This window comes from Amia ocellicauda, chromosome 2 (genome assembly GCF_036373705.1).
Source record: "Amia ocellicauda isolate fAmiCal2 chromosome 2, fAmiCal2.hap1, whole genome shotgun sequence".
Classification (NCBI taxonomy): domain Eukaryota; kingdom Metazoa; phylum Chordata; class Actinopteri; order Amiiformes; family Amiidae; genus Amia; species Amia ocellicauda.
Genome location: NC_089851.1, coordinates 60249850 through 60275758, shown reverse-complemented (window position 1 = coordinate 60275758; position 25909 = coordinate 60249850). Strand labels below are relative to the sequence as shown.

At 48.1% G+C, this 25909-nt stretch overlaps 18 non-coding genes across 18 annotated transcripts; all 18 read left to right on the top strand.

Annotated features, from left to right (window-relative positions):
* The first annotated feature begins 4961 nt into the window (after positions 1 to 4961).
* Positions 4962 to 5033, top strand: trnap-cgg (transfer RNA proline (anticodon CGG)). Its single transcript has one exon. It is a non-coding gene; the product is annotated as a tRNA-Pro (tRNA).
* A 983-nt stretch (positions 5034 to 6016) lies between these two features.
* Positions 6017 to 6088, top strand: trnap-cgg (transfer RNA proline (anticodon CGG)). The gene has a single exon. It is a non-coding gene; the product is annotated as a tRNA-Pro (tRNA).
* A 1078-nt stretch (positions 6089 to 7166) lies between these two features.
* trnap-cgg (transfer RNA proline (anticodon CGG)) lies at positions 7167 to 7238 on the top strand. Its single transcript has one exon. It is a non-coding gene; the product is annotated as a tRNA-Pro (tRNA).
* A 1069-nt stretch (positions 7239 to 8307) lies between these two features.
* On the top strand, positions 8308 to 8379 carry trnap-cgg (transfer RNA proline (anticodon CGG)). The gene has a single exon. It is a non-coding gene; the product is annotated as a tRNA-Pro (tRNA).
* A 1078-nt stretch (positions 8380 to 9457) lies between these two features.
* trnap-cgg (transfer RNA proline (anticodon CGG)) lies at positions 9458 to 9529 on the top strand. Its single transcript has one exon. It is a non-coding gene; the product is annotated as a tRNA-Pro (tRNA).
* Positions 9530 to 10622: 1093 nt separating this feature from the next.
* Positions 10623 to 10694, top strand: trnap-cgg (transfer RNA proline (anticodon CGG)). The gene has a single exon. It is a non-coding gene; the product is annotated as a tRNA-Pro (tRNA).
* A 1093-nt stretch (positions 10695 to 11787) lies between these two features.
* On the top strand, positions 11788 to 11859 carry trnap-cgg (transfer RNA proline (anticodon CGG)). Its single transcript has one exon. It is a non-coding gene; the product is annotated as a tRNA-Pro (tRNA).
* A 1126-nt stretch (positions 11860 to 12985) lies between these two features.
* On the top strand, positions 12986 to 13057 carry trnap-cgg (transfer RNA proline (anticodon CGG)). The gene has a single exon. It is a non-coding gene; the product is annotated as a tRNA-Pro (tRNA).
* Positions 13058 to 14153: 1096 nt separating this feature from the next.
* On the top strand, positions 14154 to 14225 carry trnap-cgg (transfer RNA proline (anticodon CGG)). Its single transcript has one exon. It is a non-coding gene; the product is annotated as a tRNA-Pro (tRNA).
* A 1093-nt stretch (positions 14226 to 15318) lies between these two features.
* trnap-cgg (transfer RNA proline (anticodon CGG)) lies at positions 15319 to 15390 on the top strand. Its single transcript has one exon. It is a non-coding gene; the product is annotated as a tRNA-Pro (tRNA).
* A 1096-nt stretch (positions 15391 to 16486) lies between these two features.
* On the top strand, positions 16487 to 16558 carry trnap-cgg (transfer RNA proline (anticodon CGG)). Its single transcript has one exon. It is a non-coding gene; the product is annotated as a tRNA-Pro (tRNA).
* Positions 16559 to 17657: 1099 nt separating this feature from the next.
* trnap-cgg (transfer RNA proline (anticodon CGG)) lies at positions 17658 to 17729 on the top strand. The gene has a single exon. It is a non-coding gene; the product is annotated as a tRNA-Pro (tRNA).
* A 1117-nt stretch (positions 17730 to 18846) lies between these two features.
* On the top strand, positions 18847 to 18918 carry trnap-cgg (transfer RNA proline (anticodon CGG)). Its single transcript has one exon. It is a non-coding gene; the product is annotated as a tRNA-Pro (tRNA).
* A 1075-nt stretch (positions 18919 to 19993) lies between these two features.
* Positions 19994 to 20065, top strand: trnap-cgg (transfer RNA proline (anticodon CGG)). Its single transcript has one exon. It is a non-coding gene; the product is annotated as a tRNA-Pro (tRNA).
* A 1081-nt stretch (positions 20066 to 21146) lies between these two features.
* Positions 21147 to 21218, top strand: trnap-cgg (transfer RNA proline (anticodon CGG)). The gene has a single exon. It is a non-coding gene; the product is annotated as a tRNA-Pro (tRNA).
* A 1072-nt stretch (positions 21219 to 22290) lies between these two features.
* trnap-cgg (transfer RNA proline (anticodon CGG)) lies at positions 22291 to 22362 on the top strand. The gene has a single exon. It is a non-coding gene; the product is annotated as a tRNA-Pro (tRNA).
* Positions 22363 to 23440: 1078 nt separating this feature from the next.
* Positions 23441 to 23512, top strand: trnap-cgg (transfer RNA proline (anticodon CGG)). Its single transcript has one exon. It is a non-coding gene; the product is annotated as a tRNA-Pro (tRNA).
* Positions 23513 to 25727: 2215 nt separating this feature from the next.
* trnap-cgg (transfer RNA proline (anticodon CGG)) lies at positions 25728 to 25799 on the top strand. Its single transcript has one exon. It is a non-coding gene; the product is annotated as a tRNA-Pro (tRNA).
* Positions 25800 to 25909: the final 110 nt, after the last annotated feature.

Here is a 25909-nt window from a genome sequence, read left to right as displayed (position 1 = left end):
CTCAACAACACACTACATGTCCTCCTCCTCCTCCTCCTCAACAACCACAACAAACTTGCATAATACACATTTGTTTTATAGAAAAACACACAGATGACAGTCTGATTTCCCTTCAGCTGCACAGGCAACAGCATCTGAGGTCAAAAGCCCTCTTGTGCAGAGGAGCCCAAAAGCTGGCTTTTGACAGAGAGCACACTGTTCAGTGACCACTTAATAAGTAGGCCTAATCATTTCTTATTTTTTACAGAATAGGACACAGAAATAACTTATGATTACTTATTTGTTATCTACATTTTACTTTTCATAGTATTTCCAAACGTTTTTTATCGATGTATGAACAAACACAACCAGTGAGACACACACTATTAGAGATTTTTCGTTTTATTTTCTTTATGAATGTAATGCAAAACAATATAGAGTAACAGTGACAAAAAGTGCCAGGGGTTTATGACAATACAGAAAGCACATTATAGAAAAGACCTGAAAAACACACAAGCACTACATCAGAGATACCATGCATTAAGTCCCTTCCCTGCGCTGTAGGCTCCATAGCGCTGCATCACTGCTGCCTCTCGCTAATCTCAAGATGGAGCTGGGGGTAGGTGTTCCATGGCCAGGCTGTCGTTCCCTCTGCCAAGTGTGTACAGGCCAAGATACCTCCATTACTTCAATCACTACATCTTCCGCTGACTTCTATAGGGGGCTGCGTGAACTACTGAAGTAATGCTGTAGAGATAAGTGTCCTTAAACTGGGAAATGGAAATAAAGATTAAGTAAGCATCACTCATTGAAGAAATGCATCACAGTGTCTCTGTCAGCCTGTACAGCAGCGCATGTTTGCCGTAGCCAACATTTATTCAGTGCCAAATTTCCTTGCACAAAGCCATAGCAGATTCTCAAGCCCTCCCATGTTGTTGATTATCTTGTATCCATGTATTAAGAATAATGGTAATGCTTTATTTTAAGTGTCCATTATAAACAATCTTATATGATTAATTTTACAAATTATAAATATATTAGACATTTTTAAACTTTTTTGCTATAATATGTTTTAAGGTATTTAATAACATATTTAATAAAGGGTATAATAACATGACATTTGCACACCAATATCAATCTATTATCATTAACTGCCATGCCAGTTAATTGCTGCTATTATCCATCCATTTTTGAAACCAGTTATCCTGGCGAAGGTCGCCGAGCACTGATCCCGGCAGGCAAAGGGCACAAGGCAGGAATACACCCAGGACGGGACCCCAGTCCATCGCTGGGCAACACACACACGCAGACACACCCACATACAGGGCAATTTAGAGCAGCCAATTAACCTAACCCACATGTCTTTGGACGGTGGGAGGAAACCCACGTGGACACGGGGAGAACATGCAAACTACATAGTATAGCAAAAATGTTTAAATAAAAATGTCTAATATATTTATAATTTGTAATAATCATATAACAATAACATAATCAATTATTTGTTAATAGATTGTTTATAATGGACACTTGTTAGCATAATAACTAATGTATGTTATCTATCTGTATGTAATGCTGTTGTCCTATAAGTCCTTACATTTGTAAACAGGGATTTTTGAAATAACCATTACTTATTTTGTAAAAAAAGAGGGAAACAGAAATAAGGAATGAGTAACTATTACTTATTTCTTCATACTACTAGAATCAGAATTCTCAGAAAAAGTAATGAACAAGAAAGATAAAAATAAATAACCATTACTTATTTAAAAAAAAAAAAAACATGAACCAGAAATAAATAAGTAAACTTTACTTATTTTGCAGAAAAAAATAAAACAGTTTATTATTAATATATTGAGGAAACAGTGAAAAAAATAACCATTACTTATTTTTTGAAAAATAAGGAATCTACTTCATAGAGGTTCTGAAATCAGCATACTTCTCATGGCAGGAAAGGAAACTGGAAGCCTTTTGACACATTTCTTGACTTTGATTGAAGATTTTCCAGTATTTTAATCAGACCTCCTGCCAGAATATATTCTGCAGTGGGTTTCAGAATGGGCTGCCAAAACTGCATAATCTCCTCCACCAACCTTTCCTGGTTTTCCTTTGTTTGGTAAAACTGCATTTATGGAAGATACCCTTACAAAAATAAAATATTTAAAAATATATATTATTCTGTAATATGAAATGTATTTTAATGTATTAATATGTTTTATAAATGTGCATACCATTTTATAATATATGGTGAAAATATACTTTTAAATATCAATTGCAGTTTTAGTATGTCACTTGATACAGAAATATGGTCAAATACACTATATTATACAATACAAATATTGCTTAATATAACTTAAGTATATTCAGAATTATATGTAAACTTGTTTTTAATATATCTATAATTATATGCAAATATACTGTAACATCTACACATGTATTTTATACTAAATATATAAAAATGCATACATATATGTCTCCTTATAATATACATTTAGTATACTGCTAAATACACAACAATCTCATATTGCATGTATTGTATACTGTGAATATATTAGACTGCAAAAATGTTGCATTCTAAATATACTGGTAGAATATATTTGGATAAACTTCCAAACACATGTATACATGAAGTGTAACTTAAAACATTGGGATACTTCAATACTTTAATAGATTTCACTTGGTACTCACTTGGTGTTTGACCCCCTTTTGCCTTCAGAACTGCCTTAATTCTACGTGGCATTGATTCAACAAGGTGCTGAAAGCATTCTTTAGAAATGTTGGCCCATATTGATAGGATAGCATCTTGCAATTGATGGAGATTTGTGGGATGCACATCCAGGGCACAAAGCTCCCGTTCCACCACATCCCAAAGATGCTCTATTGGGCTGAGATCTGGTGACTGTGGGGGCCAGTTTAGTACAGTGAACTCATTGTCATGTTCAAGAAACCAATTTGAAATGATTCGACCTTTGTGACATGGTGCATTATCCTGCTGGAAGTAGCCATCAGAGGATGGGTACATGGTGGTCATAAAGGGATGGACATGGTCAGAAACAATGCTCAGGTAGGCCGTGGCATTTAAACGATGCCCAATTGGCACTAAGGGGCATAAAGTGTGCCAAGAAAACATCCCCCACACCATTACACCACCACCACCAGCCTGCACAGTGGTAACAAGGCATGATGGATCCATGTTCTCATTCCGTTTACGCCAAATTCTGACTCTGACATCTGAATGTCTCAACAGAAATCGAGACTCATCAGACCAGGCTTGTGCAAATTGTAGCCTCTTTTTCCTATTTGTAGTGGAGATGAGTGGTACCCGGTGGGGTCTTCTGCTGTTGTAGCCCATCCGCCTCAAGGTTGTACGTGTTGTGGCTTCACAAATGGTTTGCTGCATACCTCGGTTGTAACGAGTGGTTATTTCAGTCAAAGTTGCTCTTCTATCAGCTTGAATCAGTCGGCCCATTCTCCTCTGACCTCTAGCATCAACAAGGCATTTTCGCCCACAGGACTGCCGCATACTGGATGTTTTTCCCTTTTCACACCATTCTTTGTAAACCTTAGAAATGGTTGTGCGTGAAAATCCCAGTAACTGAGCAGATTGTGAAATACTCAGACCGGCCCGTCTGGCACCAACAACAATGCCACGCTCAAAATGGCTTAAATCACCTTTCTTTCCCATTCAGACATTCAGTTTGGAGTTCAGGAGATTGTCTTGACCAGGACCACACCCCTAAATGCATTGAAGCAACTGCCATGTGATTGGTTGGTTAGATAATTGCATTAATGAGAAATTGAACAGGTGTTCTTAATAATCCTTTAGGTGAGTGTATAGGGCATGTATTACAGATTCATTCAAAAAGGTCTCACTTTAGATTTGAGGAAACACTATTTACTTGTATCAGCGGTCATTCATTTGTCATTAATAGTTCTTCCAATTTCCGACCTTTTAATTCCAGAGACCAATGTTTTGGTACCAGCTAAAAAAAACAAAAACAAATGTACATTAATTGGACAAATATGAAATATATTGTTACATGTAAAATATGGCCCAATATACAACGCTACAATTATTACAATTTACTTGCACTGTAATTACACGGTAACAAGAGTGAATTGATCAAGTAGTTTGTGTATAGTTAATTAAATTATTAAATACTAGTATGGATGATGTATGATTACAGAACGAGCTTACATACACTAAACAAGTAGTATGGCTTATTTACATGTAGTGTGTGTTTTTTACTTTACATATTCATGTAAAATGCTGCCAACCTTTGTGATGTTACCGATGACCTTAAACTCACCCCTTCTTAAAGTGTAACCACGTGTGGTGATCAGGTGAGGGTCTGCCTCAAGCAGTTACGTGCTTGCCCAGCAGAAACTGCAACACCGTCCGTTAACTTGGCTCGTTGGTCTAGGGGTATGATTCTTGCTTAGGGTGCGAGAGGTCCCGGGTTCAACTCCCGGACGAGCACGCTTGGCCCTGCTTTGCATTCTCTGAAGCGTTCGTTTGTTCTCTCTCGATGTTTGGCTTCTGGGCTCCTCTGCACCAGGGAGGTCTTTCAACCTCAGATACTGTTGGCTGTGTAGGTGATGGGAAGTCAGACTGCCATCTGTGTGTTTTGTTTTCTTTAAAGAAAATGTGTTTTTACAAGTTCGTTGTTGTTGTTGTTGAGGAGGAGGAGGACATGTAGTGTTTTGTTGAGGAGGAGGAGGACGAAATGTGGTTTGCCGGCTTGTTATGGAGACCTTTGCTGAACGTGTACTCCTGAGCTGCACCAAAGGAGAGGCATTCTTTTCAGTTGTTTGCGGGCCTGCTGAACCATGCTCTCAGTGCTGTCTCACTGGGGATACGGTTACCGTTCTGGAAAGACACTTCAGCGCTACAGTCCATGCTATCAGTCAGTGAGCGTAGGTCTCCCGGTCTGCCCCAAGCAGTTACGTGCTTGCCCAGCATAAACTGCGACACCGTCCGTTAACTTGGCTCGTTGGTCTAGGGGTATGATTCTCGCTTCGGGTGCGAGAGGTCCCGGGTTCAACTCCCGGACGAGCCCGCTTGGCCCCGCTTTGCATTCTCTGAAGCGTTCGTTTGTTCTCTCGATGTTTGGCTTCTGGGCTCCTCTGCACCAGGGAGGTCTTTCAACCTCAGATACTGTTGGCTGTGTAGGTGATGGGAAGTCAGACTGCCATCTGTGTGTTTTGTTTTCTTTAAAGAAAATGTGTTTTTACAAGTTCGTTGTTGTTGTTGTTGTTGTTGTTGTTGAGGAGGAGGAGGACATGTAGTGTGTTGTTGAGGAGGAGGAGGACGAAATGTGGTTTACCGGCTTGTTATGGAGACCTTTGTTGAACCTGTACACCTGAGCTGCACCAAAGGAGAGGCATTCTTTTCAGTTGTTTGCAGGCCTGCTGAACCATGCTCTCAGTGCTGTCTCACTGGGGATACGGTTACCGTTCTGGAAAGACTCGTCAGCGCTACAGTCCATGCTATCAGTCAGTAAGCGTAGGTCTGATTCTTGCTGAGGGTGTGAGAGGCCCTGGGTTCAACTCCAGGACGAGCCCACTTGGCCCCACTTTGCAGTCACCGAAGTGTTCGTTCATTTGCTCTTGAAGGCTGGCTTCTGGGCTCCTCTGCACAAGGGAGAGCTATCGACCTTAGATACTGTTGCCTGTATAGCTGATGGGAAATCAGACTGTCATCTGTGTGTTTTGTTTTCTTTAAAGAAAATGTGTATTTTACAAGTTCGTTGTTGTTGTTGAGGAGGAGGAGGAGCACGAAATGTGGTTTGCCGGCTTGTTATGGAGACCTTTGCTGAACGTGTACTCCTGAGCTGCACCAAAGGAGAGGCATTCTTTTCAGTTGTTTGCGGGCCTGCTGAACCATGCTCTCAGTGCTGTCTCACTGGGGATACGGTTACCGTTCTGGAAAGACACTTCAGCGCTACAGTCCATGCTATCAGTCAGTGAGCGTAGGTCTCCCGGTCTGCCCCAAGCAGTTACGTGCTTGCCCAGCATAAACTGCGACACCGTCCGTTAACTTGGCTCGTTGGTCTAGGGGTATGATTCTCGCTTCGGGTGCGAGAGGTCCCGGGTTCAACTCCCGGACGAGCCCGCTTGGCCCCGCTTTGCATTCTCTGAAGCGTTCGTTTGTTCTATCTCGATGTTTGGCTTCTGGGCTCCTCTGCACCAGGGAGGTCTTTCAACCTCAGATACTGTTGGCTGTGTAGGTGATGGGAAGTCAGACTGCCATCTGTGTGTTTTGTTTTCTTTAAAGAAAATGTGTTTTTACAAGTTCGTCGTTGTTGTTGTTGTTGTTGTTGTTGTTGTTGTTGAGGAGGTGGAGGACATGTAGTGTGTTGTTGAGGAGGAGGAGGACGAAATGTGGTTTACCGGCTTGTTATGGAGACCTTTGTTGAACCTGTACACCTGAGCTGCACCAAAGGAGAGGCATTCTTTTCAGTTGTTTGCAGGCTTGCTGAACCATGCTCTCAGTGCTGTCTCACTGGGGATACGGTTACCGTTCTGGAAAGACTCGTCAGCGCTACAGTCCATGCTATCAGTCAGTAAGCGTAGGTCTCCCGGTCTGCCCCAATCAGTTACGCGCTTGCCCAGCAGAAACTGCGACACTGTCCGTTAACTTGGCTCGTTGGTCTAGGGGTATGATTCTTGCTGAGGGTGTGAGAGGCCCTGGGTTCAACTCCAGGACGAGCCCACTTGGCCCCACTTTGCAGTCACCGAAGTGTTCGTTCATTTGCTCTTGAAGGCTGGCTTCTGGGCTCCTCTGCACAAGGGAGAGCTATCGACCCTAGATACTGTTGCCTGTATAGCTGATGGGAAATCAGACTGTCATCTGTGTGTTTTGTTTTCTTTAAAGAAAATGTGTATTTTACAAGTTCGTTGTTGTTGTTGAGGAGGAGGAGGAGCACGAAATGTGGTTTGCCGGCTTGTTATGGAGACCTTTGCTGAACGTGTACTCCTGAGCTGCACCAAAGGAGAGGCATTCTTTTCAGTTGTTTGCGGGCCTGCTGAACCATGCTCTCAGTGCTGTCTCACTGGGGATACGGTTACCGTTCTGGAAAGACACTTCAGCGCTACAGTCCATGCTATCAGTCAGTGAGCGTAGGTCTCCCGGTCTGCCCCAAGCAGTTACGTGCTTGCCCAGCATAAACTGCGACACCGTCCGTTAACTTGGCTCGTTGGTCTAGGGGTATGATTCTCGCTTCGGGTGCGAGAGGTCCCGGGTTCAACTCCCGGACGAGCCCGTTTGGCCCCGCTTTGCATTCTCTGAAGCGTTCGTTTGTTCTATCTCGATGTTTGGCTTCTGGGCTCCTCTGCACAAGGGAGGTCTTTCAACCTCAGATACTGTTGGCTGTGTAGGTGATGGGAAGTCAGACTGCCATCTGTGTGTTTTGTTTTCTTTAAAGAAAATGTGTTTTTACAAGTTCGTCGTTGTTGTTGTTGTTGTTGTTGTTGAGGAGGAGGAGGACATGTAGTGTGTTGTTGAGGAGGAGGAGGACGAAATGTGGTTTACCGGCTTGTTATGGAGACCTTTGTTGAACCTGTACACCTGAGCTGCACCAAAGGAGAGGCATTCTTTTCAGTTGTTTGCAGGCTTGCTGAACCATGCTCTCAGTGCTGTCTCACTGGGGATACGGTTACCGTTCTGGAAAGACTCGTCAGCGCTACAGTCCATGCTATCAGTCAGTAAGCGTAGGTCTCCCGGTCTGCCCCAATCAGTTACGCGCTTGCCCAGCAGAAACTGCGACACTGTCCGTTAACTTGGCTCGTTGGTCTAGGGGTATGATTCTTGCTGAGGGTGTGAGAGGCCCTGGGTTCAACTCCAGGACGAGCCCACTTGGCCCCACTTTGCAGTCACCGAAGTGTTCGTTCATTTGCTCTTGAAGGCTGGCTTCTGGGCTCCTCTGCACAAGGGAGAGCTATCGACCCTAGATACTGTTGCCTGTATAGCTGATGGGAAATCAGACTGTCATCTGTGTGTTTTGTTTTCTTTAAAGAAAATGTGTATTTTACAAGTTCGTTGTTGTTGTTGAGGAGGAGGAGGAGCACGAAATGTGGTTTGCCGGCTTGTTATGGAGACCTTTGCTGAACGTGTACTCCTGAGCTGCACCAAAGGAGAGGCATTCTTTTCAGTTGTTTGCGGGCCTGCTGAACCATGCTCTCAGTGCTGTCTCACTGGGGATACGGTTACCGTTCTGGAAAGACACTTCAGCGCTACAGTCCATGCTATCAGTCAGTGAGCGTAGGTCTCCCGGTCTGCCCCAAGCAGTTACGTGCTTGCCCAGCATAAACTGCGACACCGTCCGTTAACTTGGCTCGTTGGTCTAGGGGTATGATTCTCGCTTCGGGTGCGAGAGGTCCCGGGTTCAACTCCCGGACGAGCCCGCTTGGCCCCGCTTTGCATTCTCTGAAGCGTTCGTTTGTTCTATCTCGATGTTTGGCTTCTGGGCTCCTCTGCACCAGGGAGGTCTTTCAACCTCAGATACTGTTGGCTGTGTAGGTGATGGGAAGTCAGACTGCCATCTGTGTGTTTTGTTTTCTTTAAAGAAAATGTGTTTTTACAAGTTCGTCGTTGTTGTTGTTGTTGTTGTTGTTGTTGTTGTTGAGGAGGAGGAGGACATGTAGTGTGTTGTTGAGGAGGAGGAGGACGAAATGTGGTTTACCGGCTTGTTATGGAGACCTTTGTTGAACCTGTACACCTGAGCTGCACCAAAGGAGAGGCATTCTTTTCAGTTGTTTGCAGGCCTGCTGAACCATGCTCTCAGTGCTGTCTCACTGGGGATACGGTTACCGTTCTGGAAAGACTCGTCAGCGCTACAGTCCATGCTATCAGTCAGTAAGCGTAGGTCTCCCGGTCTGCCCCAATCAGTTACGCGCTTGCCCAGCAGAAACTGCGACACTGTCCGTTAACTTGGCTCGTTGGTCTAGGGGTATGATTCTTGCTGAGGGTGTGAGAGGCCCTGGGTTCAACTCCAGGACGAGCCCACTTGGCCCCACTTTGCAGTCACCGAAGTGTTCGTTCATTTGCTCTTGAAGGCTGGCTTCTGGGCTCCTCTGCACAAGGGAGAGCTATCGACCTCAGATACTGTTGCCTGTATAGCTGATGGGAAATCAGACTGTCATCTGTGTGTTTTGTTTTCTTTAAAGAAAATGTGTATTTTACAAGTTCGTTGTTGTTGTTGAGGAGGAGGAGGAGCACGAAATGTGGTTTGCCGGCTTGTTATGGAGACCTTTGCTGAACGTGTACTCCTGAGCTGCACCAAAGGAGAGGCATTCTTTTCAGTTGTTTGCGGGCCTGCTGAACCATGCTCTCAGTGCTGTCTCACTGGGGATACGGTTACCGTTCTGGAAAGACACTTCAGCGCTACAGTCCATGCTATCAGTCAGTGAGCGTAGGTCTCCCGGTCTGCCCCAAGCAGTTACGTGCTTGCCCAGCATAAACTGCGACACCGTCCGTTAACTTGGCTCGTTGGTCTAGGGGTATGATTCTCGCTTCGGGTGCGAGAGGTCCCGGTTTCAACTCCCGGATGAGCCCGCTTGGCCCCGCTTTGCATTCTCTGAAGCGTTCGTTTGTTCTATCTCGATGTTTGGCTTCTGGGCTCCTCTGCACCAGGGAGGTCTTTCAACCTCAGATACTGTTGGCTGTGTAGGTGATGGGAAGTCAGACTGCCATCTGTGTGTTTTGTTTTCTTTAAAGAAAATGTGTTTTTACAAGTTCGTCGTTGTTGTTGTTGTTGTTGTTGTTGTTGTTGTTGTTGTTGTTGTTGTTGAGGAGGAGGAGGACATGTAGTGTGTTGTTGAGGAGGAGGAGGACGAAATGTGGTTTACCGGCTTGTTATGGAGACCTTTGTTGAACCTGTACACCTGAGCTGCACCAAAGGAGAGGCATTCTTTTCAGTTGTTTGCAGGCCTGCTGAACCATGCTCTCAGTGCTGTCTCACTGGGGATACGGTTACCGTTCTGGAAAGACTCGTCAGCGCTACAGTCCATGCTATCAGTCAGTAAGCGTAGGTCTCCCGGTCTGCCCCAATCAGTTACGCGCTTGCCCAGCAGAAACTGCGACACTGTCCGTTAACTTGGCTCGTTGGTCTAGGGGTATGATTCTTGCTGAGGGTGTGAGAGGCCCTGGGTTCAACTCCAGGACGAGCCCACTTGGCCCCACTTTGCAGTCACCGAAGTGTTCGTTCATTTGCTCTTGAAGGCTGGCTTCTGGGCTCCTCTGCACAAGGGAGAGCTATCGACCTCAGATACTGTTGCCTGTATAGCTGATGGGAAATCAGACTGTCATCTGTGTGTTTTGTTTTCTTTAAAGAAAATGTGTATTTTACAAGTTCGTTGTTGTTGTTGAGGAGGAGGAGGAGCACGAAATGTGGTTTGCCGGCTTGTTATGGAGACCTTTGCTGAACGTGTACTCCTGAGCTGCACCAAAGGAGAGGCATTCTTTTCAGTTGTTTGCGGGCCTGCTGAACCATGCTCTCAGTGCTGTCTCACTGGGGATACGGTTACCGTTCTGGAAAGACACTTCAGCGCTACAGTCCATGCTATCAGTCAGTGAGCGTAGGTCTCCCGGTCTGCCCCAAGCAGTTACGTGCTTGCCCAGCATAAACTGCGACACCGTCCGTTAACTTGGCTCGTTGGTCTAGGGGTATGATTCTCGCTTCGGGTGCGAGAGGTCCCGGTTTCAACTCCCGGATGAGCCCGCTTGGCCCCGCTTTGCATTCTCTGAAGCGTTCGTTTGTTCTATCTCGATGTTTGGCTTCTGGGCTCCTCTGCACCAGGGAGGTCTTTCAACCTCAGATACTGTTGGCTGTGTAGGTGATGGGAAGTCAGACTGCCATCTGTGTGTTTTGTTTTCTTTAAAGAAAATGTGTTTTTACAAGTTCGTCGTTGTTGTTGTTGTTGTTGTTGTTGTTGTTGTTGTTGTTGTTGTTGTTGAGGAGGAGGAGGACATGTAGTGTGTTGTTGAGGAGGAGGAGGACGAAATGTGGTTTACCGGCTTGTTATGGAGACCTTTGTTGAACCTGTACACCTGAGCTGCACCAAAGGAGAGGCATTCTTTTCAGTTGTTTGCAGGCCTGCTGAACCATGCTCTCAGTGCTGTCTCACTGGGGATACGGTTACCGTTCTGGAAAGACTCGTCAGCGCTACAGTCCATGCTATCAGTCAGTAAGCGTAGGTCTCCCGGTCTGCCCCAATCAGTTACGCGCTTGCCCAGCAGAAACTGCGACACTGTCCGTTAACTTGGCTCGTTGGTCTAGGGGTATGATTCTTGCTGAGGGTGTGAGAGGCCCTGGGTTCAACTCCAGGACGAGCCCACTTGGCCCCACTTTGCAGTCACCGAAGTGTTCGTTCATTTGCTCTTGAAGGCTGGCTTCTGGGCTCCTCTGCACAAGGGAGAGCTATCGACCTCAGATACTGTTGCCTGTATAGCTGATGGGAAATCAGACTGTCATCTGTGTGTTTTGTTTTCTTTAAAGAAAATGTGTATTTTACAAGTTCGTTGTTGTTGTTGAGGAGGAGGAGGAGCACGAAATGTGGTTTGCCGGCTTGTTATGGAGACCTTTGCTGAACGTGTACTCCTGAGCTGCACCAAAGGAGAGGCATTCTTTTCAGTTGTTTGCGGGCCTGCTGAACCATGCTCTCAGTGCTGTCTCACTGGGGATACGGTTACCGTTCTGGAAAGACACTTCAGCGCTACAGTCCATGCTATCAGTCAGTGAGCGTAGGTCTCCCGGTCTGCCCCAAGCAGTTACGTGCTTGCCCAGCATAAACTGCGACACCGTCCGTTAACTTGGCTCGTTGGTCTAGGGGTATGATTCTCGCTTCGGGTGCGAGAGGTCCCGGTTTCAACTCCCGGACGAGCCCGCTTGGCCCCGCTTTGCATTCTCTGAAGCGTTCGTTTGTTCTATCTCGATGTTTGGCTTCTGGGCTCCTCTGCACCAGGGAGGTCTTTCAACCTCAGATACTGTTGGCTGTGTAGGTGATGGGAAGTCAGACTGCCATCTGTGTGTTTTGTTTTCTTTAAAGAAAATGTGTTTTTACAAGTTCGTCGTTGTTGTTGTTGTTGTTGTTGTTGTTGTTGTTGTTGTTGTTGTTGTTGTTGTTGTTGTTGTTGTTGTTGTTGTTGTTGTTGAGGAGGAGGAGGACATGTAGTGTGTTGTTGAGGAGGAGGAGGAAGAAATGTGGTTTACCGGCTTGTTATGGAGACCTTTGTTGAACCTGTACACCTGAGCTGCACCAAAGGAGAGGCATTCTTTTCAGTTGTTTGCAGGCCTGCTGAACCATGCTCTCAGTGCTGTCTCACTGGGGATACGGTTACCGTTCTGGAAAGACTCGTCAGCGCTACAGTCCATGCTATCAGTCAGTAAGCGTAGGTCTCCCGGTCTGCCCCAATCAGTTACGCGCTTGCCCAGCAGAAACTGCGACACTGTCCGTTAACTTGGCTCGTTGGTCTAGGGGTATGATTCTTGCTGAGGGTGTGAGAGGCCCTGGGTTCAACTCCAGGACGAGCCCACTTGGCCCCACTTTGCAGTCACCGAAGTGTTCGTTCATTTGCTCTTGAAGGCTGGCTTCTGGGCTCCTCTGCACAAGGGAGAGCTATCGACCTCAGATACTGTTGCCTGTATAGCTGATGGGAAATCAGACTGTCATCTGTGTGTTTTGTTTTCTTTAAAGAAAATGTGTATTTTACAAGTTCGTTGTTGTTGTTGAGGAGGAGGAGGAGCACGAAATGTGGTTTGCCGGCTTGTTATGGAGACCTTTGCTGAACGTGTACTCCTGAGCTGCACCAAAGGAGAGGCATTCTTTTCAGTTGTTTGCGGGCCTGCTGAACCATGCTCTCAGTGCTGTCTCACTGGGGATACGGTTACCGTTCTGGAAAGACACTTCAGCGCTACAGTCCATGCTATCAGTCAGTGAGCGTAGGTCTCCCGGTCTGCCCCAAGCAGTTACGTGCTTGCCCAGCATAAACTGCGACACCGTCCGTTAACTTGGCTCGTTGGTCTAGGGGTATGATTCTCGCTTCGGGTGCGAGAGGTCCCGGTTTCAACTCCCGGATGAGCCCGCTTGGCCCCGCTTTGCATTCTCTGAAGCGTTCGTTTGTTCTATCTCGATGTTTGGCTTCTGGGCTCCTCTGCACCAGGGAGGTCTTTCAACCTCAGATACTGTTGGCTGTGTAGGTGATGGGAAGTCAGACTGCCATCTGTGTGTTTTGTTTTCTTTAAAGAAAATGTGTTTTTACAAGTTCGTCGTTGTTGTTGTTGTTGTTGTTGTTGTTGTTGTTGTTGTTGTTGTTGTTGTTGAGGAGGAGGAGGACATGTAGTGTGTTGTTGAGGAGGAGGAGGACGAAATGTGGTTTACCGGCTTGTTATGGAGACCTTTGTTGAACCTGTACACCTGAGCTGCACCAAAGGAGAGGCATTCTTTTCAGTTGTTTGCAGGCCTGCTGAACCATGCTCTCAGTGCTGTCTCACTGGGGATACGGTTACCGTTCTGGAAAGACTCGTCAGCGCTACAGTCCATGCTATCAGTCAGTAAGCGTAGGTCTCCCGGTCTGCCCCAATCAGTTACGCGCTTGCCCAGCAGAAACTGCGACACTGTCCGTTAACTTGGCTCGTTGGTCTAGGGGTATGATTCTTGCTGAGGGTGTGAGAGGCCCTGGGTTCAACTCCAGGACGAGCCCACTTGGCCCCACTTTGCAGTCACCGAAGTGTTCGTTCATTTGCTCTTGAAGGCTGGCTTCTGGGCTCCTCTGCACAAGGGAGAGCTATCGACCTCAGATACTGTTGCCTGTATAGCTGATGGGAAATCAGACTGTCATCTGTGTGTTTTGTTTTCTTTAAAGAAAATGTGTATTTTACAAGTTCGTTGTTGTTGTTGAGGAGGAGGAGGAGCACGAAATGTGGTTTGCCGGCTTGTTATGGAGACCTTTGCTGAACGTGTACTCCTGAGCTGCACCAAAGGAGAGGCATTCTTTTCAGTTGTTTGCGGGCCTGCTGAACCATGCTCTCAGTGCTGTCTCACTGGGGATACGGTTACCGTTCTGGAAAGACACTTCAGCGCTACAGTCCATGCTATCAGTCAGTGAGCGTAGGTCTCCCGGTCTGCCCCAAGCAGTTACGTGCTTGCCCAGCATAAACTGCGACACCGTCCGTTAACTTGGCTCGTTGGTCTAGGGGTATGATTCTCGCTTCGGGTGCGAGAGGTCCCGGTTTCAACTCCCGGACGAGCCCGCTTGGCCCCGCTTTGCATTCTCTGAAGCGTTCGTTTGTTCTATCTCGATGTTTGGCTTCTGGGCTCCTCTGCACCAGGGAGGTCTTTCAACCTCAGATACTGTTGGCTGTGTAGGTGATGGGAAGTCAGACTGCCATCTGTGTGTTTTGTTTTCTTTAAAGAAAATGTGTTTTTACAAGTTCGTCGTTGTTGTTGTTGTTGTTGTTGTTGTTGTTGTTGTTGTTGTTGTTGTTGAGGAGGAGGAGGACATGTAGTGTGTTGTTGAGGAGGAGGAGGAAGAAATGTGGTTTACCGGCTTGTTATGGAGACCTTTGTTGAACCTGTACACCTGAGCTGCACCAAAGGAGAGGCATTCTTTTCAGTTGTTTGCAGGCCTGCTGAACCATGCTCTCAGTGCTGTCTCACTGGGGATACGGTTACCGTTCTGGAAAGACTCGTCAGCGCTACAGTCCATGCTATCAGTCAGTAAGCGTAGGTCTCCCGGTCTGCCCCAATCAGTTACGCGCTTGCCCAGCAGAAACTGCGACACTGTCCGTTAACTTGGCTCGTTGGTCTAGGGGTATGATTCTTGCTGAGGGTGTGAGAGGCCCTGGGTTCAACTCCAGGACGAGCCCACTTGGCCCCACTTTGCAGTCACCGAAGTGTTCGTTCATTTGCTCTTGAAGGCTGGCTTCTGGGCTCCTCTGCACAAGGGAGAGCTATCGACCTCAGATACTGTTGCCTGTATAGCTGATGGGAAATCAGACTGTCATCTGTGTGTTTTGTTTTCTTTAAAGAAAATGTGTATTTTACAAGTTCGTTGTTGTTGTTGAGGAGGAGGAGGAGCACGAAATGTGGTTTGCCGGCTTGTTATGGAGACCTTTGCTGAACGTGTACTCCTGAGCTGCACCAAAGGAGAGGCATTCTTTTCAGTTGTTTGCGGGCCTGCTGAACCATGCTCTCAGTGCTGTCTCACTGGGGATACGGTTACCGTTCTGGAAAGACACTTCAGCGCTACAGTCCATGCTATCAGTCAGTGAGCGTAGGTCTCCCGGTCTGCCCCAAGCAGTTACGTGCTTGCCCAGCATAAACTGCGACACCGTCCGTTAACTTGGCTCGTTGGTCTAGGGGTATGATTCTCGCTTCGGGTGCGAGAGGTCCCGGTTTCAACTCCCGGATGAGCCCGCTTGGCCCCGCTTTGCATTCTCTGAAGCGTTCGTTTGTTCTATCTCGATGTTTGGCTTCTGGGCTCCTCTGCACCAGGGAGGTCTTTCAACCTCAGATACTGTTGGCTGTGTAGGTGATGGGAAGTCAGACTGCCATCTGTGTGTTTTGTTTTCTTTAAAGAAAATGTGTTTTTACAAGTTCGTCGTTGTTGTTGTTGTTGTTGTTGTTGTTGTTGTTGTTGTTGTTGTTGTTGTTGAGGAGGAGGAGGACATGTAGTGTGTTGTTGAGGAGGAGGAGGACGAAATGTGGTTTACCGGCTTGTTATGGAGACCTTTGTTGAACCTGTACACCTGAGCTGCACCAAAGGAGAGGCATTCTTTTCAGTTGTTTGCAGGCCTGCTGAACCATGCTCTCAGTGCTGTCTCACTGGGGATACGGTTACCGTTCTGGAAAGACTCGTCAGCGCTACAGTCCATGCTATCAGTCAGTAAGCGTAGGTCTCCCGGTCTGCCCCAATCAGTTACGCGCTTGCCCAGCAGAAACTGCGACACTGTCCGTTAACTTGGCTCGTTGGTCTAGGGGTATGATTCTTGCTGAGGGTGTGAGAGGCCCTGGGTTCAACTCCAGGACGAGCCCACTTGGCCCCACTTTGCAGTCACCGAAGTGTTCGTTCATTTGCTCTTGAAGGCTGGCTTCTGGGCTCCTCTGCACAAGGGAGAGCTATCGACCTCAGATACTGTTGCCTGTATAGCTGATGGGAAATCAGACTGTCATCTGTGTGTTTTGTTTTCTTTAAAGAAAATGTGTATTTTACAAGTTCGTTGTTGTTGTTGAGGAGGAGGAGGAGCACGAAATGTGGTTTGCCGGCTTGTTATGGAGACCTTTGCTGAACGTGTACTCCTGAGCTGCACCAAAGGAGAGGCATTCTTTTCAGTTGTTTGCGGGCCTGCTGAACCATGCTCTCAGTGCTGTCTCACTGGGGATACGGTTACCGTTCTGGAAAGACACTTCAGCGCTACAGTCCATGCTATCAGTCAGTGAGCGTAGGTCTCCCGGTCTGCCCCAAGCAGTTACGTGCTTGCCCAGCATAAACTGCGACACCGTCCGTTAACTTGGCTCGTTGGTCTAGGGGTATGATTCTCGCTTCGGGTGCGAGAGGTCCCGGTTTCAACTCCCGGACGAGCCCGCTTGGCCCCGCTTTGCATTCTCTGAAGCGTTCGTTTGTTCTATCTCGATGTTTGGCTTCTGGGCTCCTCTGCACCAGGGAGGTCTTTCAACCTCAGATACTGTTGGCTGTGTAGGTGATGGGAAGTCAGACTGCCATCTGTGTGTTTTGTTTTCTTTAAAGAAAATGTGTTTTTACAAGTTCGTCGTTGTTGTTGTTGTTGTTGTTGTTGTTGTTGTTGTTGTTGTTGTTGTTGTTGTTGAGGAGGAGGAGGACATGTAGTGTGTTGTTGAGGAGGAGGAGGAAGAAATGTGGTTTACCGGCTTGTTATGGAGACCTTTGTTGAACCTGTACACCTGAGCTGCACCAAAGGAGAGGCATTCTTTTCAGTTGTTTGCAGGCCTGCTGAACCATGCTCTCAGTGCTGTCTCACTGGGGATACGGTTACCGTTCTGGAAAGACTCGTCAGCGCTACAGTCCATGCTATCAGTCAGTAAGCGTAGGTCTCCCGGTCTGCCCCAATCAGTTACGCGCTTGCCCAGCAGAAACTGCGACACTGTCCGTTAACTTGGCTCGTTGGTCTAGGGGTATGATTCTTGCTGAGGGTGTGAGAGGCCCTGGGTTCAACTCCAGGACGAGCCCACTTGGCCCCACTTTGCAGTCACCGAAGTGTTCGTTCATTTGCTCTTGAAGGCTGGCTTCTGGGCTCCTCTGCACAAGGGAGAGCTATCGACCTCAGATACTGTTGCCTGTATAGCTGATGGGAAATCAGACTGTCATCTGTGTGTTTTGTTTTCTTTAAAGAAAATGTGTATTTTACAAGTTCGTTGTTGTTGTTGAGGAGGAGGAGGAGCACGAAATGTGGTTTGCCGGCTTGTTATGGAGACCTTTGCTGAACGTGTACTCCTGAGCTGCACCAAAGGAGAGGCATTCTTTTCAGTTGTTTGCGGGCCTGCTGAACCATGCTCTCAGTGCTGTCTCACTGGGGATACGGTTACCGTTCTGGAAAGACACTTCAGCGCTACAGTCCATGCTATCAGTCAGTGAGCGTAGGTCTCCCGGTCTGCCCCAAGCAGTTACGTGCTTGCCCAGCATAAACTGCGACACCGTCCGTTAACTTGGCTCGTTGGTCTAGGGGTATGATTCTCGCTTCGGGTGCGAGAGGTCCCGGTTTCAACTCCCGGACGAGCCCGCTTGGCCCCGCTTTGCATTCTCTGAAGCGTTCGTTTGTTCTATCTCGATGTTTGGCTTCTGGGCTCCTCTGCACCAGGGAGGTCTTTCAACCTCAGATACTGTTGGCTGTGTAGGTGATGGGAAGTCAGACTGCCATCTGTGTGTTTTGTTTTCTTTAAAGAAAATGTGTTTTTACAAGTTCGTCGTTGTTGTTGTTGTTGTTGTTGTTGTTGTTGTTGTTGTTGTTGTTGTTGTTGTTGTTGTTGTTGTTGTTGTTGAGGAGGAGGAGGACATGTAGTGTGTTGTTGAGGAGGAGGAGGACGAAATGTGGTTTACCGGCTTGTTATGGAGACCTTTGTTGAACCTGTACACCTGAGCTGCACCAAAGGAGAGGCATTCTTTTCAGTTGTTTGCAGGCCTGCTGAACCATGCTCTCAGTGCTGTCTCACTGGGGATACGGTTACCGTTCTGGAAAGACTCGTCAGCGCTACAGTCCATGCTATCAGTCAGTAAGCGTAGGTCTCCCGGTCTGCCCCAATCAGTTACGCGCTTGCCCAGCAGAAACTGCGACACTGTCCGTTAACTTGGCTCGTTGGTCTAGGGGTATGATTCTTGCTGAGGGTGTGAGAGGCCCTGGGTTCAACTCCAGGACGAGCCCACTTGGCCCCACTTTGCAGTCACCGAAGTGTTCGTTCATTTGCTCTTGAAGGCTGGCTTCTGGGCTCCTCTGCACAAGGGAGAGCTATCGACCTCAGATACTGTTGCCTGTATAGCTGATGGGAAATCAGACTGTCATCTGTGTGTTTTGTTTTCTTTAAAGAAAATGTGTATTTTACAAGTTCGTTGTTGTTGTTGAGGAGGAGGAGGAGCACGAAATGTGGTTTGCCGGCTTGTTATGGAGACCTTTGCTGAACGTGTACTCCTGAGCTGCACCAAAGGAGAGGCATTCTTTTCAGTTGTTTGCGGGCCTGCTGAACCATGCTCTCAGTGCTGTCTCACTGGGGATACGGTTACCGTTCTGGAAAGACACTTCAGCGCTACAGTCCATGCTATCAGTCAGTGAGCGTAGGTCTCCCGGTCTGCCCCAAGCAGTTACGTGCTTGCCCAGCATAAACTGCGACACCGTCCGTTAACTTGGCTCGTTGGTCTAGGGGTATGATTCTCGCTTCGGGTGCGAGAGGTCCCGGTTTCAACTCCCGGACGAGCCCGCTTGGCCCCGCTTTGCATTCTCTGAAGCGTTCGTTTGTTCTATCTCGATGTTTGGCTTCTGGGCTCCTCTGCACCAGGGAGGTCTTTCAACCTCAGATACTGTTGGCTGTGTAGGTGATGGGAAGTCAGACTGCCATCTGTGTGTTTTGTTTTCTTTAAAGAAAATGTGTTTTTACAAGTTCGTCGTTGTTGTTGTTGTTGTTGTTGTTGTTGTTGAGGAGGAGGAGGACATGTAGTGTGTTGTTGAGGAGGAGGAGGACGAAATGTGGTTTACCGGCTTGTTATGGAGACCTTTGTTGAACCTGTACACCTGAGCTGCACCAAAGGAGAGGCATTCTTTTCAGTTGTTTGCAGGCCTGCTGAACCATGCTCTCAGTGCTGTCTCACTGGGGATACGGTTACCGTTCTGGAAAGACTCGTCAGCGCTACAGTCCATGCTATCAGTCAGTAAGCGTAGGTCTCCCGGTCTGCCCCAATCAGTTATGCGCTTGCCCAGCAGAAACTGCGACACTGTCCGTTAACTTGGCTCGTTGGTCTAGGGGTATGATTCTTGCTGAGGGTGTGAGAGGCCCTGGGTTCAACTCCAGGACGAGCCCACTTGGCCCCACTTTGCAGTCACCGAAGTGTTCGTTCATTTGCTCTTGAAGGCTGGCTTCTGGGCTCCTCTGCACAAGGGAGAGCTATCGACCTCAGATACTGTTGCCTGTATAGCTGATGGGAAATCAGACTGTCATCTGTGTGTTTTGTTTTCTTTAAAGAAAATGTGTATTTTACAAGTTCGTTGTTGTTGTTGAGGAGGAGGAGGAGCACGAAATGTGGTTTGCCGGCTTGTTATGGAGACCTTTGCTGAACGTGTACTCCTGAGCTGCACCAAAGGAGAGGCATTCTTTTCAGTTGTTTGCGGGCCTGCTGAACCATGCTCTCAGTGCTGTCTCACTGGGGATACGGTTACCGTTCTGGAAAGACACTTCAGCGCTACAGTCCATGCTATCAGTCAGTGAGCGTAGGTCTCCCGGTCTGCCCCAAGCAGTTACGTGCTTGCCCAGCATAAACTGCGACACCCTCCGTTAACTTGGCTCGTTGGTCTAGGGGTATGATTCTCGCTTCGGGTGCGAGAGGTCCCGGGTTCAACTCCCGGACGAGCCCGCTTGGCCCCGCTTTGCAATCTCTGAAGTGTTCGTTTGTTCTCTCTCGATGTTTGGCTTCTGGGCTCCTCTGCACCAGGGAGGTCTTTCAACCTCAGATACTGTTGGCTGTGTAGGTGATGGGAAGTCAGACTGCCATCTGTGTGTTTTGTTTTCTTTAAAGAAAATGTGTTTTTACAAGTTCGTTGTTGTTGTTGTTGTTGTTGTTGTTGTTGTTGTTGTTGAGGAGGAGGAGGACATGTAGTGTGTTGTTGAGGAGGAGGAGGACGAAATGTGGTTTACCGGCTTGTTATGGAGACCTTTGTTGAACCTGTACACCTGAGCTGCACCAAAGGAGAGGCATTCTTTTCAGTTGTTTGCAGGCCTGCTGAACCATGCTCTCAGTGCTGTCTCACTGGGGATACGGTTACCGTTCTGGAAAGACTCGTCAGCGCTACAGTCCATGCTATCAGTCAGTAAGCGTAGGTCTCCCGGTCTGCCCCAATCAGTTACGCGCTTGCCCAGCAGAAACTGCGACACTGTCCGTTAACTTGGCTCGTTGGTCTAGGGGTATGATTCTTGCTGAGGGTGTGAGAGGCCCTGGGTTCAACTCCAGGACGAGCCCACTTGGCCCCACTTTGCAGTCACCGAAGTGTTTGTTCATTTGCTCTTGAAGGCTGGCTTCTGGGCTCCTCTGCACAAGGGAGAGCTATCGACCTCAGATACTGTTGCCTGTATAGCTGATGGGAAATCAGACTGTCATCTGTGTGTTTTGTTTTCTTTAAAGAAAATGTGTATTTTACAAGTTCGTTGTTGTTGTTGAGGAGGAGGAGGAGCACGAAATGTGGTTTGCCGGCTTGTTATGGAGACCTTTGCTGAACGTGTACTCCTGAGCTGCACCAAAGGAGAGGCATTCTTTTCAGTTGTTTGCGGGCCTGCTGAACCATGCTCTCAGTGCTGTCTCACTGGGGATACGGTTACCGTTCTGGAAAGACACTTCAGCGCTACAGTCCATGCTATCAGTCAGTGAGCGTAGGTCTCCCGGTCTGCCCCAAGCAGTTACGTGCTTGCCCAGCATAAACTGCGACACCGTCCGTTAACTTGGCTCGTTGGTCTAGGGGTATGATTCTCGCTTCGGGTGCGAGAGGTCCTGGGTTCAACTCCCGGACGAGCCCGCTTGGCCCCGCTTTGCATTCTCTGAAGCGTTCGTTTGTTCTCTCTCGATGTTTGGCTTCTGGGCTCCTCTGCACCAGGGAGGTCTTTCAACCTCAGATACTGTTGGCTGTGTAGGTGATGGGAAGTCAGACTGCCATCTGTGTGTTTTGTTTTCTTTAAAGAAAATGTGTTTTTACAAGTTCGTTGTTGTTGTTGTTGTTGTTGTTGTTGTTGAGGAGGAGGAGGACATGTAGTGTGTTGTTGAGGAGGAGGAGGACGAAATGTGGTTTACCGGCTTGTTATGGAGACCTTTGTTGAACCTGTACACCTGAGCTGCACCAAAGGAGAGGCATTCTTTTCAGTTGTTTGCAGGCCTGCTGAACCATGCTCTCAGTGCTGTCTCACTGGGGATACGGTTACCGTTCTGGAAAGACTCGTCAGCGCTACAGTCCATGCTATCAGTCAGTAAGCGTAGGTCTCCCGGTCTGCCCCAATCAGTTACGCGCTTGCCCAGCAGAAACTGCGACACTGTCCGTTAACTTGGCTCGTTGGTCTAGGGGTATGATTCTTGCTGAGGGTGTGAGAGGCCCTGGGTTCAACTCCAGGACGAGCCCACTTGGCCCCACTTTGCAGTCACCGAAGTGTTCGTTCATTTGCTCTTGAAGGCTGGCTTCTGGGCTCCTCTACACAAGGGAGAGCTATCGACCTCAGATACTGTTGCCTGTATAGCTGATGGGAAATCAGACTGTCATCTGTGTGTTTTGTTTTCTTTAAAGAAAATGTGTATTTTACAAGTTCGTTGTTGTTGTTGAGGAGGAGGAGGAGCACGAAATGTGGTTTGCCGGCTTGTTATGGAGACCTTTGCTGAACGTGTACTCCTGAGCTGCACCAAAGGAGAAGCATTCTTTTCAGTTGTTTGCGGGCCTGCTGAACCATGCTCTCAGTGCTGTCTCACTGGGGATACGGTTACCGTTCTGGAAAGACACTTCAGCGCTACAGTCCATGCTATCAGTCAGTGAGCGTAGGTCTCCCGGTCTGCCCCAAGCAGTTACGTGCTTGCCCAGCATAAACTGTGACACCGTCCGTTAACTTGGCTCGTTGGTCTAGGGGTATGATTCTCGCTTCGGGTGCGAGAGGTCCCGGGTTCAACTCCCGGACGAGCCCGCTTGGCCCCGCTTTGCATTCTCTGAAGCGTTTGTTTGTTCTCTCTCGATGTTTGGCTTCTGGGCTCCTCTGCACCAGGGAGGTCTTTCAACCTCAGATACTGTTGGCTGTGTAGGTGATGGGAAGTCAGACTGCCATCTGTGTGTTTTGTTTTCTTTAAAGAAAATGTGTTTTTACAAGTTCGTTGTTGTTGTTGTTGTTGTTGTTGTTGTTGTTGTTGAGGAGGAGGAGGACATGTAGTGTGTTGTTGAGGAGGAGGAGGACGAAATGTGGTTTACCGGCTTGTTATGGAGACCTTTGTTGAACCTGTACACCTGAGCTGCACCAAAGGAGAGGCATTCTTTTCAGTTGTTTGCAGGCCTGCTGAACCATGCTCTCAGTGCTGTCTCACTGGGGATACGGTTACCGTTCTGGAAAGACTCGTCAGCGCTACAGTCCATGCTATCAGTCAGTAAGCGTAGGTCTCCCGGTCTGCCCCAATCAGTTACGCGCTTGCCCAGCAGAAACTGCGACACTGTCCGTTAACTTGGCTCGTTGGTCTAGGGGTATGATTCTTGCTGAGGGTGTGAGAGGCCCTGGGTTCAACTCCAGGACGAGCCCACTTGGCCCCACTTTGCAGTCACCGAAGTGTTCGTTCATTTGCTCTTGAAGGCTGGCTTCTGGGCTCCTCTACACAAGGGAGAGCTATCGACCTCAGATACTGTTGCCTGTATAGCTGATGGGAAATCAGACTGTCATCTGTGTGTTTTGTTTTCTTTAAAGAAAATGTGTATTTTACAAGTTCGTTGTTGTTGTTGAGGAGGAGGAGGAGCACGAAATGTGGTTTGCCGGCTTGTTATGGAGACCTTTGCTGAACGTGTACTCCTGAGCTGCACCAAAGGAGAGGCATTCTTTTCAGTTGTTTGCGGGCCTGCTGAACCATGCTCTCAGTGCTGTCTCACTGGGGATACGGTTACCGTTCTGGAAAGACACTTCAGCGCTACAGTCCATGCTATCAGTCAGTGAGCGTAGGTCTCCCGGTCTGCCCCAAGCAGTTACGTGCTTGCCCAGCATAAACTGTGACACCGTCCGTTAACTTGGCTCGTTGGTCTAGGGGTATGATTCTCGCTTCGGGTGCGAGAGGTCCCGGGTTCAACTCCCGGACGAGCCCGCTTGGCCCCGCTTTGCATTCTCTGAAGCGTTTGTTTGTTCTCTCTCGATGTTTGGCTTCTGGGCTCCTCTGCACCAGGGAGGTCTTTCAACCTCAGATACTGTTGGCTGTGTAGGTGATGGGAAGTCAGACTGCCATCTGTGTGTTTTGTTTTCTTTAAAGAAAATGTGTTTTTACAAGTTCGTTGTTGTTGTTGTTGTTGTTGTTGTTGTTGTTGTTGTTGTTGTTGAGGAGGAGGAGGACATGTAGTGTGTTGTTGAGGAGGAGGAGGACGAAATGTGGTTTACCGGCTTGTTATGGAGACCTTTGTTGAACCTGTACACCTGAGCTGCACCAAAGGAGAGGCATTCTTTTCAGTTGTATGCAGGCCTGCTGTACCATGCTCTCAGTGCTGTCTCACTGGGGATACGGTTACCGTTCTGGAAAGACTCGTCAGCGCTACAGTCCATGCTATCAGTCAGTAAGCGTAGGTCTCCCGGTCTGCCCCAATCAGTTACGCGCTTGCCCAGCAGAAACTGCGACACTGTCCGTTAACTTGGCTCGTTGGTCTAGGGGTATGATTCTTGCTGAGGGTGTGAGAGGCCCTGGGTTCAACTCCAGGACGAGCCCACTTGGCCCCACTTTGCAGTCACCGAAGTGTTCGTTCATTTGCTCTTGAAGGCTGGCTTCTGGGCTCCTCTGCACAAGGGAGAGCTATCGACCTCAGATACTGTTGCCTGTATAGCTGATGGGAAATCAGACTGTCATCTGTGTGTTTTGTTTTCTTTAAAGAAAATGTGTATTTTACAAGTTCGTTGTTGTTGTTGAGGAGGAGGAGGAGCACGAAATGTGGTTTGCCGGCTTGTTATGGAGACCTTTGCTGAACGTGTACTCCTGAGCTGCACCAAAGGAGAGGCATTCTTTTCAGTTGTTTGCGGGCCTGCTGAACCATGCTCTCAGTGCTGTCTCACTGGGGATACGGTTACCGTTCTGGAAAGACACTTCAGCGCTACAGTCCATGCTATCAGTCAGTGAGCGTAGGTCTCCCGGTCTGCCCCAAGCAGTTACGTGCTTGCCCAGCATAAACTGCGACACTGTCTGTTAACTTGGCTCGTTGGTCTAGGGGTATGATTCTTGCTGAGGGTGTGAGAGGCCCTGAGTTCAACTCCAGGACGAGCCCACTTGGCCCCACTTTGCAGTCACCGAAGTGTTCGTTTGTTCTCTCGATGTTTGGCTTCTGGGCTCCTCTGCACCAGGGAGGTCTTTCAACCTCAGATACTGTTGGCTGTGTAGGTGATGGGAAGTCAGACTGCCATCTGTGTGTTTTGTTTTCTTTAAAGAAAATGTGTATTTTACAAGTTCGTTGTTGTTGTTGTTGAGGAGGAGGAGGACATGTAGTGTGTTGTTGAGGAGGAGGAGGACGAAATGTGGTTTACCGGCTTGTTATGGAGACCTTTGTTGAACCTGTACACCTGAGCTGCACCAAAGGAGAGGCATTCTTTTCAGTTGTTTGCAGGCCTGCTGAACCATGCTCTCAGTGCTGTCTCACTGGGGATACGGTTACCGTTCTGGAAAGACTCGTCAGCGCTACAGTCCATGCTATCAGTCAGTAAGCGTAGGTCTCCCGGTCTGCCCCAATCAGTTACGCGCTTGCCCAGCAGAAACTGCGACACTGTCCGTTAACTTGGCTCGTTGGTCTAGGGGTATGATTCTTGCTGAGGGTGTGAGAGGCCCTGGGTTCAACTCCAGGACGAGCCCACTTGGCCCCACTTTGCAGTCACCGAAGTGTTCGTTCATTTGCTCTTGAAGGCTGGCTTCTGGGCTCCTCTGCACAAGGGAGAGCTATCGACCTCAGATACTGTTGCCTGTATAGCTGATGGGAAATCAGACTGTCATCTGTGTGTTTTGTTTTCTTTAAAGAAAATGTGTATTTTACAAGTTCGTTGTTGTTGTTGAGGAGGAGGAGGAGCACGAAATGTGGTTTGGCGGCTTGTTATGGAGACCTTTGCTGAACGTGTACTCCTGAGCTGCACCAAAGGAGAGGCATTCTTTTCAGTTGTTTGCGGGCCTGCTGAACCATGCTCTCAGTGCTGTCTCACTGGGGATACGGTTACCGTTCTGGAAAGACACTTCAGCGCTACAGTCCATGCTATCAGTCAGTGAGCGTAGGTCTCCCGGTCTGCCCCAAGCAGTTACGTGCTTGCCCAGCATAAACTGCGACACCGTCCGTTAACTTGGCTCGTTGGTCTAGGGGTATGATTCTCGCTTCGGGTGCGAGAGGTCCCGGGTTCAACTCCCGGACGAGCCCGCTTGGCCCCGCTTTGCATTCTCTGAAGTGTTCGTTTGTTCTCTCTCGATGTTTGGCTTCTGGGCTCCTCTGCACCAGGGAGGTCTTTCAACCTCAGATACTGTTGGCTG